At 54.1% G+C, this 11,167-nt stretch overlaps 1 pseudogene; it reads left to right on the forward strand.

The window, feature by feature from the left end:
- The first annotated feature begins 1,962 nt into the window (after window positions 1-1,962).
- Window positions 1,963-11,114, forward strand: LOC124665951 (annotated as a pseudogene).
- Window positions 11,115-11,167: the final 53 nt, after the last annotated feature.

Consider the following 11,167-nt stretch of genomic DNA (forward strand, 5'->3'; position numbering starts at 1 on the left):
AGCTGCCACAGCAGACTAGGCTTCCAGATCGGCAATCCTTCCCGTCGTTGCCCTCACTGCCCTTTGCTCTGATACCATGTGGACAGAGGTGAGGGCCTAACCTGAGGTAGAAGGAGGCTGCAGGGAGGAACTCTCTCAGCTTAGGGTTACAGAGATAGAAGCAACTTATATAGGTCACGACTGGGCTGGGCCAGATGGGCCACAACAGAGAACAAGAAGATAGCCCAACAGATACTCCAACAAATTGTATTTTTCGTACTTGCACAGTTTTCACCCAGTTGCACTTTTTTCTAGAAAGGTAAAACTAAACTGCAGTTGCATGTCTAAAAAAAAGAACTGTTGTTGCATTTTTCACTAACCTGCTATTGCACTGTTTTCGGATCAGGGGCTTGTATTACTCAGGCAGCAGAGTTATAATCGTGTTGAATATATGAGGCTAACCACGAACGCCCGAGCCCGGGAAGACCAAATGAGCTACATGCTTCCACATTAGCAGACCGCCTAATAAAAACAATATAAGAGGCAAGAAAAGCCTCACTAAGCTCCTTTGTCTGGTACAGTGGTACTCTGGTTAAGGATAAGGAGAACAGCATCCTATGTTCCGTCTTCGTCTTCCAGAGGGTTGCCAGCGCTTGGCAAACGGTCTCAAGTCTCTCGACAACAATTCTCCGAAGGTTTGAACTTGTGACCATCTGGACACCACCCCTGCATGCAGTAGCTTCTGCCGTCAGTGCATTTGGCAAGGTGGAAAATCAGTATATCACTTGGAACCAGCATCTGCAGGCCAACACAAATCATATACCCTACAAGAGTTTATGGGCTGTTGACCCTATTCAGACAAAACGATAAGACAAAAAGAGGTGACAAGTAGATTTATTTATTTACAGCGATGTCATGCAAAAGCGAACTTAGCATTACCTGTATCAATTCTCAAAGTCTTCTACACATGTGAGCCTATTTTGCAGCAATAATTGTGATATCATAAACTGTAGAAGGCCGCTGAGAAAAAATCAACTTAACATCAAGCTAGCCCCCTAGGTGCTTACATACTTGTGAAGACAAATGCCTTGATGTGAGCCGGTACAGGTGTCAAGATCTCATAAGCGAACCCACACGTTCTCCTTCGCTCACTTCCCTCTCCAGTTTACACCAAATAATCCATGTCCAGATCATAGTTATAAAAGAGGCTAAAAAGAATAAGTCCAGAACAAGACCAACTGCAAGCCAGCCCTTCTGTGGACGCTAGGCAGTTGTTCATCACCAATGGAATAAAAGTCAACTCGATTAGTTTAGACGTTATATTTGACTATTGACTTCACCGTGACACCGTGACAATATTTTCTATTTTGATGATGACAGTGGCTGCTATGACCAGATAATAAGCACTCATCCTATATTTGCAGTCTCTGGGCCTCCAAGTTCTCCCTCCACCTCACTTCATCATGCATCTCCTTATAGATTTCATTTTCCCCTTGTTCCTAGGAATCCTGGCAAGTTGTGCCGCAACGGACACCATCTTGCCTGGCCAAGCACTTGACATCAACAACAAGCTCATCTCCAAGAATGGAAGGTACGCACTTGGCTTCTTTAAAACAAGCAGCAAATCGTCCCAATGGTACCTTGGCATATGGTTCAATACAGTCCCCAAATTTACTTCAGCGTGGACCGCAAATAGGGATAAGCCAATCAAGAACACCACCTCAATGGTGCTCACGATCTCCCAGGATGGCAACCTTGTAATCTTGAATCAGTCCACTCAATCAGTAATCTGGTCAACACAAGCAAACAACAGAAGAAATAACACAACTATTGTGCTGTTGAATAGTGGTAATCTTATCTTAGCGAACTCTTCAAACTCATCAGAGGTTATGTGGCAGAGCTTTGATCACCCCACAGGTACACTTTTCCCTGGGGCAAAGCTTGGATGGGACAAGCTCACCGGCCTGAACCGCCGCATTGTTTCGTGGAAAAACTTGATCGACCCAGCTACTGTCAAAGCTTAGACCCCAGTGGTGTCAACCAGTTCTTGATTGCACCATTGAACTCGTCCATACCATACTGGTCGACCGGTGTATGGAACGGCAAGTATTTTGCCTCAATTCCAGAGATGTCAGCCAACAATAATCTTTTCACTACAACATTTGTCGACAATGACCAAGAGAAGCACATCACATCAAACATAGTCGATGAAAATATGGTTACTTGTCATGTTCTTGACGTCTCAGGTCAATCAAAAATGTTCATTTGGTTGGAGGGGGCACGGGACTGGACAACGATCTATGCCCAACCCAAAGCTCAATGTGATGTCTATGCAATATGTCGACCTTTCACAATTTGCACTGATAATGTGATTCCACACTGCACTTGCATGGATGACTTCACCATAACATCCCCTCAGGACTGGGAGGTAGAAGATCGAAACGGTGGGTGCTCCAGAAATACTCCGTTAGACTGCATTACCAACAAAAGCGCAACACAAACTACAGACAGGTTCTACTCTGTGTCATGTGTTAAGTTGCCCCGGAATGCACCAAAGGTAGAAGCTGCTGCAAGTCCAAGTGAGTGCGCACAAGTTTGTCTGAGTACTTGCTCCTGCACAGCATATTCCTTCAACAATAACAGATGTTGTATCTGGCATAATGAACTGCTCAACATAAGAGCACTGCAGTGTACTGGCACTACCAATTCAACTGGAGAAACTCTTTACCTCCGTGTTTCTGTTAAAGACTGAAAAACAACAAAAGAAATTAAGATTGTTGTTTTTTTGCGTTTCAGCTCTAGGATTATTTGCACTCATTCTTGTAGTAACGATTTGGAGAAGCAAAAGGAAGAGCTCTGGCCGCATATTGAATCATGCTGAAGGTTGTAATAGAATCATTGCATTTGAATACAGTGATTTGAAGGGGTATAGGGATGCAAGAGGTTACAGGGAGGGATAGCCACATGAGCTCTTGCGAACGTGTGGGCGACGCTGCGTCGCCGACGCGCAGCACCTCGCCGGCCGCCACTCCACCTCAACCACGACTAGGATCCGTCCCTGCTAGCCTCCTCCCTCTCTCCACCTCTGCGCCGCCCCTGCTCACGCCGGTTGGGTCCCTGGGATGCCCTGCCGTTCCCTCGATGGCGGGAACCTGGGCGACCGGAGATCCTAGCGCCAACCTCCACCCTCCTTGCGCGGTCAGCTTGCCTGCTTCCACCGGCGTGTCAGACTGCGATGCCTCCATGCAAGCTCCTTCCCCTGCTCCCGGTACAGCCGGCGTGCTGTACCGCTCCCCAGGTGTAGCCTTCTTGGACTCAATTCTTTCCACCTTCCACTCCATGGTCCATTGCGCGGTCGGTGGTTCGTGCGAGCTCAGTCGGTTTTGGATCACTCCCGCGAGCCTGTCCCCCCGCTTCAATTCATTCTGTGTGGCAAATGCCCTGAACTTCCACTTCACTGCCTGGCCGGACCGCTTCGTCGTCTCCGACCACGGCGGCGCCATCTTCTCGGCCTATGCTGCCACCTTCCCCGTCAAGGAGTTCATCCTTGCTCGTCGCTCCATCTCCCTTGGCCGCTCGGTCTACGTTCTACACCGTTCCGCCGGCGACGCTGCTGCAGCGGTCGCTCGTCTCCCCTCTTGGCCGCCGTACTGGGAGCTCGTGCCCTTCGACGTCGCGCCTAGGGTTTTTCCGGTCGAGGACGACGAGTCCTCGTCTACGTCTCCTGCAGCAGACGTGGCATCGCTGGTGGCCCCGCCTGTGGACCTCGATAGGTTGCATGCAGAGGTCGCTGACCACCCTTGTCCGGTCGTGCATGTTGACGCTGGCCCTCTGGGCGTGCTGATGGGCCCACCGCCTTTCTGGGCCTCTCCTCCTTTTCCACGCAATCTTGCCCGAACAGCGCATGCGGCGCACCCATCCCCTACCTCCAGCCCATGCCCACCCTCCCTCATAGTTGTGGCACCGCGAATCCTGCAGTTGACCCCCTTCCCCGGTGCCTCCGCCCTTGCCCTGCTGACGGAGGCGCACCTCTCCACGCCGGACCGTGCCTCTGTGCCATCCCCTCTGAGGATGCCTCGTTCCCCCCCTCTCCTTAGAGCCGGCGTGTGCTCAGGTTACCCGCAACGCAGCTTGGCCCAGCGGATCCTTGCGCATCCCCTCCCTCCTCGCCGCCCAACGGCTCCTCCTCCCCTCCGCGCTCCTATAAGGACGTGCTGCTCTCCTCTCCGCCCCGGCAACCCACCTCTCCTGCAACCAGACTTGTTTTCTCTCCGATCAAGGGCCGGCGCCTTTGCTTCCGGTGTCTCTCGCCGGAACACGGGGTTGGAGACTACCGGGGTCAAGGCGGTGCGGCAGGGTCGGCCATCAGCGGAAAGGATGTGAGTTGCCCCCTATCTCATACTCCCGTTCGCCCCCCTCCTTGCTCTCGCTGGCAACTCCCTCTGAGGACTCCTCTTTGCCATCTCCCAGGTTTCGCCTGACGCGGTCGCGTTCCTTCTTCCCTCCGTCCCCGCGGTGCGCTGTCGGAGGCTTGAGCTCTGCTGTTGCGGGTGGGACGCGTTTCTGCTGTCTGATCGACGAAAGGAATGCTCGGCTTCCTCCACCGCGCCCTGCCACTCCCTATCCCCGTGGCATGGCGGCCTCGGCTTCACCCTCTTCGGCGGCGCCGACGTATGCTGAAGGCGCTTCTTCGACTAGGGCTCCACTGCCCTTGCGGCACAAGGGGCTGCCCACATTTGCCCATGTCCTTCCTGACTCGGTGCGTGCGGCACCACCTGAGGTCCACGCCTCCGTTGGCAGTCACCACGCCGGCGTCGCGGAGGTCTACATGCCTGCGGCGGTCAATGTTTCCGCCAGCCACCGCTTTGCCTACACCATCATCGACCCTGCTATCGCGGCGCCCGGCTTCCTCCTCTGTCGGGTGCTTGAAGAACGGGGCAGCAACCCCAACGTCGGGCTCTCTACGAGTGACTACGACGCCATGATGCTCGTCTTTGCCTCTTCGGAGGCTCGGGAGGCCGCCATGCCCTTGTTCCCTCTCTCCTTTGAGGGGCATATCTTTCGTCTGGAGCAGCCGGAGGAGGGGTGCAATCGGTTCACATGGAACTGCTCAAGCTTTGTGCAGGTGTCTGCCACGGGTTTTCCGCTTGAACATTGGAGCGAAGATGGGATCCGTGCAGCTTTCTGCCCCATTGGAGCAGTTTGCTGCATCGACCCACTTTGCCTCAACGAGCTGGACTACTCCGCGTTGCGGGTCGTGCTCAAGCTCGAGCAGTCCGAAGACATGCCACCGACCCTCCTCGTCTGCGACGCCTTCGGCAGCAGCTCTGCGCTGGTCTCCATCCGCATCATCCGCTCCTGGCCATGCGGCCGTGACGGCGCGCCACTGCTCCTGGCCACTCGACGTCTTCCCTTTGGATGAGCCTACACCTCCGGCGGACGGTGAGCACCGCGCACCATGCATGAGTGACATTGACGAGGACTCGGTGCGCGGTGCCCCACCCTCGCCGCCGCTACCAGCCTCCTCCATCCTCAACCTGTGGGGCCAGATCGCCGCGCACCGCCAAGCCAATATGGCGCGTGCGGCTTCCCTGGACTGCATCGATGGCATGCCGGTGGACGATGCCATGGCGCCCCTCCCCGAGCCGCCTGCAGCTTCACCTGTGGAGCTGTGGGATCGCATGCTCACTCGTCACTTGTCCTCGCAATTCCCTGATGCTGGGCTTGATGCTGATCAGGTGTGTGCCTCACCCGATCCCTCCCTTGTCCATTACGACCTCGGCCCTAACCCCTCTCCTTCCCCGCTTCTTCTTCAGTGGTATGACACGCTGGGCGTTCCGGCCACGCCGCTCCTTCCCTCTGATGAGGATTCCCCTGTTCCTATGGACGCCGCTCCTTCCCACCTTGCGGCCGAGGTCGCCGCTCCCGCTCTGGTTCCTTTCGCCGTCACTGGCAACGAACATGAGGACGCGGTGCGCAAGAGGAGGGTGCGGAACAAGCGCGCGGTCGACTCTGCCTTCAAGGCGTGCCGCAGCTCGCGCCTGGCTTCCAAGGAGCCTGCCCAGTTCGTCAACATGCTCAGCAAGGCGAAGGCCGTCAAAGCCTCGCGTTTCGTCTGTTCCGGCGGCTCACCACGCCTCCGAGCTGCTGTCGATGCGGCGGACTTCGACGGGGCGTCCTCCTCCGACACCATCGCGCCTCCAAGCGCTTGCCGCTGCTTGTGGTGTCGAACCTGACGCCATCACAGCTGCGTCGCCGGTGCCCTCCCGTCGACTGATGCTGCGAGCGTTCAGCGCTCGCCTTTCCCTGGCGCACCATTCCTTGGTGGACGCCAGCGACCCTGGGCCGTTGTCTCCTCCTTGCACGGAAAGGAACCCTAGTTGAGCTGCTTTGTTAGTCCGTTTCGGACTCTGTCACCTTTTTATTTTCTCTTTTCCCTTAAGGCTTGTCTTAGTTCAACAGCCTGCTTTTTTTAATCTTGTCATGGTGCCTCCCACGTGAATCAATGAATGGCAACTTGTGTTTTATTATTGGCTCGTAGAATATTCGGGGTCTTGGTGACTCCGATAAATGCCGTGACGTCCTCGCTGATCTCCTACCCGCCCGTCCCTCCCTGCTAGCCCTCCAGGAGTCCAAGCTCGTGGATATCTCGGCATCTAAGGCCAGCTCTTTCCTGCCACCTAACATTTGTTCCTTCCGCTCTGTTGACTCTGTCGGCTCTGCTGGTGGTCTGGTCTCTGCCTGGGACCTCAATGTTTTCTGCCTCGTTGATGTGAAGCCCTCGCAACATGTGCTCTCCCTCGACCTCTCGATATGGGCCAATGGTAGCACAATCCTCTTCTCTAATGTTTATGCTCCCTGCGATCATTCTGAAAAAGCCGCTTTCCTTCTTCACCTTGCTACCCATGACCCTGGGGATGACGTGCCCTGGGTCATTGCTGGCGATCTTAACCTCACGCGTAGTCCCTCGGATAGGAACAACTCGAATTTCTCGGGCGCGGAGGCAGAGCTTTTTAATGAAGCCAGTAACAATCTCTGCCTCATCGAGCTTCCGTTGCGCGATCGTTCCTTCACTTGGTCTAACCGGCGTGCGGTCCCTACCCTTATCCGCCTAGATCGGTTCTTCATTAATCAAGCCTGGAATTCGCGGTTCCCTACTTCCACTCTTGCCTCCTTGGCCCGTGACACCTCCGACCACGTATCTCTTATGGCGACTATCTCTACCGAAATCCCCAAGAGGGGCTCCTTTCGCTACGAGGCTTCTTGGAGCCTTAATGAGCGTTTTCGCTCTCTTATCTCGTCAGCTTGTACGTCCACTTTCAGGCCTGATCCTACCGCTAGGCTGGTTGCTCGCCTTCGCCTCTGCAGGTCTAAATGCATGTCCTGGTCAAGACGCACTCCTCCCTGTGCCCAACGTGAGAAAGACTGCCGCATCCTCATCAACCTGCTTGATATCCTGGAGGAGGGGCGTCCCCTTTCCCACCTCGAGGCTAGGCTGCGCTCCCTGACTATGGACGCCCTCCACCTCTCTGTGAAAGAGCGGTCTGTCTATTGGAAAATCAGAGCAAAAATCCGCTACACGCTTGAGGGGGGCGAAAACACTAAGTTCTTTCATGCCTCTGCAACTTGCCGCCTTTGGCGCAACTCAATTGCAACCTTAACTCTGGACAACGAATCTGTCTCTGACCATGGCCTTAAAGTTGTTGTTCTGAAGCACTTCTTCTCCGGCCTCCTTGGTACTGTTGTTGAGCCCGACTGGCGCTTCGACCTTACCGCTCTTTACCCCAACACTCCCCCCCTCCCGAAAAGTTTTAGCGCCCCTTTCTCTCCTGAAGAGATCCGGGGAGCTTTTTCTGCCATGAACAAGCTTTCCAGCCCCGGCCCCGATGGCTTTGGGCCTTCTTTCTATTCTACCTTCTGGGACACGGTGTCAGCTGACGTTCGGGAAGTTTTCTCCTCCTTCTACGATGGCACTGTCGACCTCTCCCGTATCAACCGAGATTTCCTGGTCCTTCCCAAGATTGACGCGGCTACTCACCCCTCACAGTTCCGCCCGATCTCTCTCCAGAACTGCATTATGAAGGGCATCACCAAGGTGCTTACCTCTCGTCTGCAAAACGCCATCCACTCCCTCGTTGATGCTGATCAAACAGGGTTCCTCTCTGGGAGACGCATCTCAGAAAATATCGTGTATGCCGCTAACCTCCTTAGGTGCTGCCACACGAGGAAAGCTCCCACCATTGTCTTTAAGATTAACTTCCGTAAGGCCTTCGACTCCGTCAACTGGGCCAGCCTCCTTAAGATCCTCAGAGCCCGAGGTTTTGATGATAGGTGGTGTACCTGGCTGGAAAGGATTCTTGCCACCGGGCACACTGCAATCCTCCTTAACATCGTTCCTGGGGACTGAGTCCGCTGTAGGAATGGTCTCCGCCAAGGAGACCCTCTCTCCCCCTACCTCTTCATTATTGTCGCCGATGTTCTTCAGCGCCTTATCCGTCAGGGCTGGTATAATGGTTCCCTCATGCATCCCCTCTCGCTTTCGGTTCCTTGCCCGGTCCTTCAGTACGCGGATGACACTCTCATCCTATGTAAGGCAGGCAAGGAGGCGGCTTCCTGCCTCAAGCAGATCCTCGATGACTTCGCCTTTGCTACTGGGCTGGCTATCAACTTCCACAAGTCTTGCTTCATTCCGATGCACGTCTCTCCCCAAGACGTTGGAGCCATGGCTGCTTCCCTTGGCTGCCCCATCTCCTCCTTCCCCCAAACTTACTTGGGCTTACCTCTCTCACCTACGAAACTTCCTACATCCGCTTTTGCACCCCTCATCTCATCTTTCGACCGTCATCTTTCTGGTTGGCGGGCCAGCCTTCTGTCGTCGGGGGGACGCCTTGTGTTGTGTAACGCCGTGCTGATTAACCTCGCCACTTACTACATGTGCTCGTACTTGCTTCCTGTGGGGGTGGTGGAAAGTATTGATAAGAGACGCCGGGCCTTTTTTTGGACTGGGAAGGATTCTTGTTCTGGTGCTCGTTGTCTAATCGCTTGGGATAAGGTTTTGTTGTCTAAGCAGGAGGGTGGCTTCGGCGTCAAGGACCTCCGCCGGCAGAACAGGTGCCTGCTACTTAATTTTATTCATAAACTCCACCTTTTAGACTCTTTTCCTTGGAAAGGTCGGTTTTTCAGGAACTCTGCACGTGATCTTGGAGACGCCTCTCTTCTCCGACCTTCCTCGACCGGATTGTGGCGGAGTGCCTCCCCCTCTACTGCTCCATCACTAGGGTTGAGGTTGTGGGAGGCGCCTCCAAGTCGTTCTAGCTTGATAAGTGGTGTCCCGGTGGGCCACTTGCGGACTGCTTCCCCGCGCTGTTTTCCCACTGTACCTGGCCTCACGCGACGGTTGAGATGGTGGCGTCCCAGGGGCTCGAGCTCCAGCCTCGTCTCTCTTCTGCCGCTGCACGTGAACTCTCCCTCGTCCGCGACATCATCGACACCACTATCCTGACCCAGGGCCAGGACCGCCGCTTCATCGACTCTCCTTCGACCCCCCCTTCAGCTCGCGGCATGCATACCGCATGTTGTCGCCGACTCGTGCGCAGGACTCCGACGCCAGGGCCGCGTGGGAGCTACGCCTCCCCTCCAAACCGAAGATCTTCTCCTACCTGGACAACATCAACAGGCTCAGTTCGCGGGCCAATCTCTACTACAAGGGCTGCGCCCCCACCGACGCATGCGCCGCCGTCGAAACCTGTAGGCACCTGCTCTTCGAATGCTCTCTTGTGACCTCTGTTTGGGCTCGGATTGGGGTGCCTATTCCATCGGGCCCCTTTTCCTTCTGGGACCTCCAGCACCCGGCTGCGATTAGCGACCGTATTTGGCGCGTCGGCGTAGTGGTGATCCTATGGTGCATTTGGAAAGCACGGAATGACGTCGCCCTCCGCAACGGCTCCCCCTCTACTGTCTCCACCCTCCGGCTCATCGGCGAGGAGCTCATGGTCTGGCGGTGGCGCTTCAAACCCGAGGACCGCCCCGCGCTGGACACCCTACGCTCCTTCTTCCTCTGTAGGGTTCCTACGCCACCGGGGACCCATACACACTCGGCATCCTTTCCCCTCCCCTTTCTTTACATGTACTATTGGGACTGGCTGCTAGGCCATTTTTCGGGAATAAAGAAATAACAAACGGTGGGTCCCCCCCCCCGTCGCCCTCGAAAAAAAATACAGTGATTTAAGGCGTGCAACAAATAAATTCAACCATAAGTTGGGTGGTGGCAGTTTTGGTTCTGTATTCAAGGGTCTTATAGATGACTCAGCTGCCAGAGGTGAAGAGGCTTGATGGTGCTTATCAAGGAGAAAAGCAATTCAGAGCAGAAGTGATCTCAGTTGGAGCTATCCAGCACATCAATTTAGTTAAGCTTGTTGGATTCTGCTGTGAGGGTTCTAAGAGGTTGCTTGTTTATGAATACATGTCAAATCGCTCTCTTGATGTCCATCTCTTCGGAAGCACTTCTACAATGTTGAATTGGAGTGCTAGGTACAAAATAGCCCTGGGAGTTGCCAGAGGGCTAGCGTACTTGCATGAGAGCTGTAGAGACTGCATCATACACTGATATTAAGCCAGAAAACATACTTTTTGATGCTTCACTCATTCCGAAAATTGCAGACTTCGGAATGGCAAAGGTTTTTGGAAGGGACTTTACCCGAGTACTGACTACAATGAGAGGAACTGCAGGGTATCTTGCTCCTGAATGGATTACCGGGGTTGCTGTTACACCAAAAGTCGATGTTTATAGCTATGGAATGGTGTTGCTGGAAATAATATCTGGAAAGAGAAACTTATCTGCATCATGCTCAGGTGGTGGCAAAATTGATGTTTATTTCCCTGTGCATGCCACAGATAAGCTTCTTGGAGGAGACGTGGAGAGTTTACAAGATCACAAATTACACGGTGGTGTCAATCTGAATGAGGCTGAACTGGCTTGCAAGGTTGCATGTTGGTGCATCCAAGATGATGAGCTTGAGCGACCAACAATGGGACAAGTAGTTCAGAATCTAGAAGGGCTAGTCGAGATCAGGATGCCCCCTATACCGAGACTGCTCCAAGCTATGGCTGGAAGCACACATTCAACATACTCCTAATCCTTTTGTTTCATGGAAACTAGCTGGATTGTGAGTGGAGATGTTATGACACA

Source organism: Lolium rigidum, chromosome 1 (assembly GCF_022539505.1).
Source record: "Lolium rigidum isolate FL_2022 chromosome 1, APGP_CSIRO_Lrig_0.1, whole genome shotgun sequence".
In the NCBI taxonomy this organism is placed as follows: Eukaryota; Viridiplantae; Streptophyta; class Magnoliopsida; order Poales; family Poaceae; genus Lolium; species Lolium rigidum.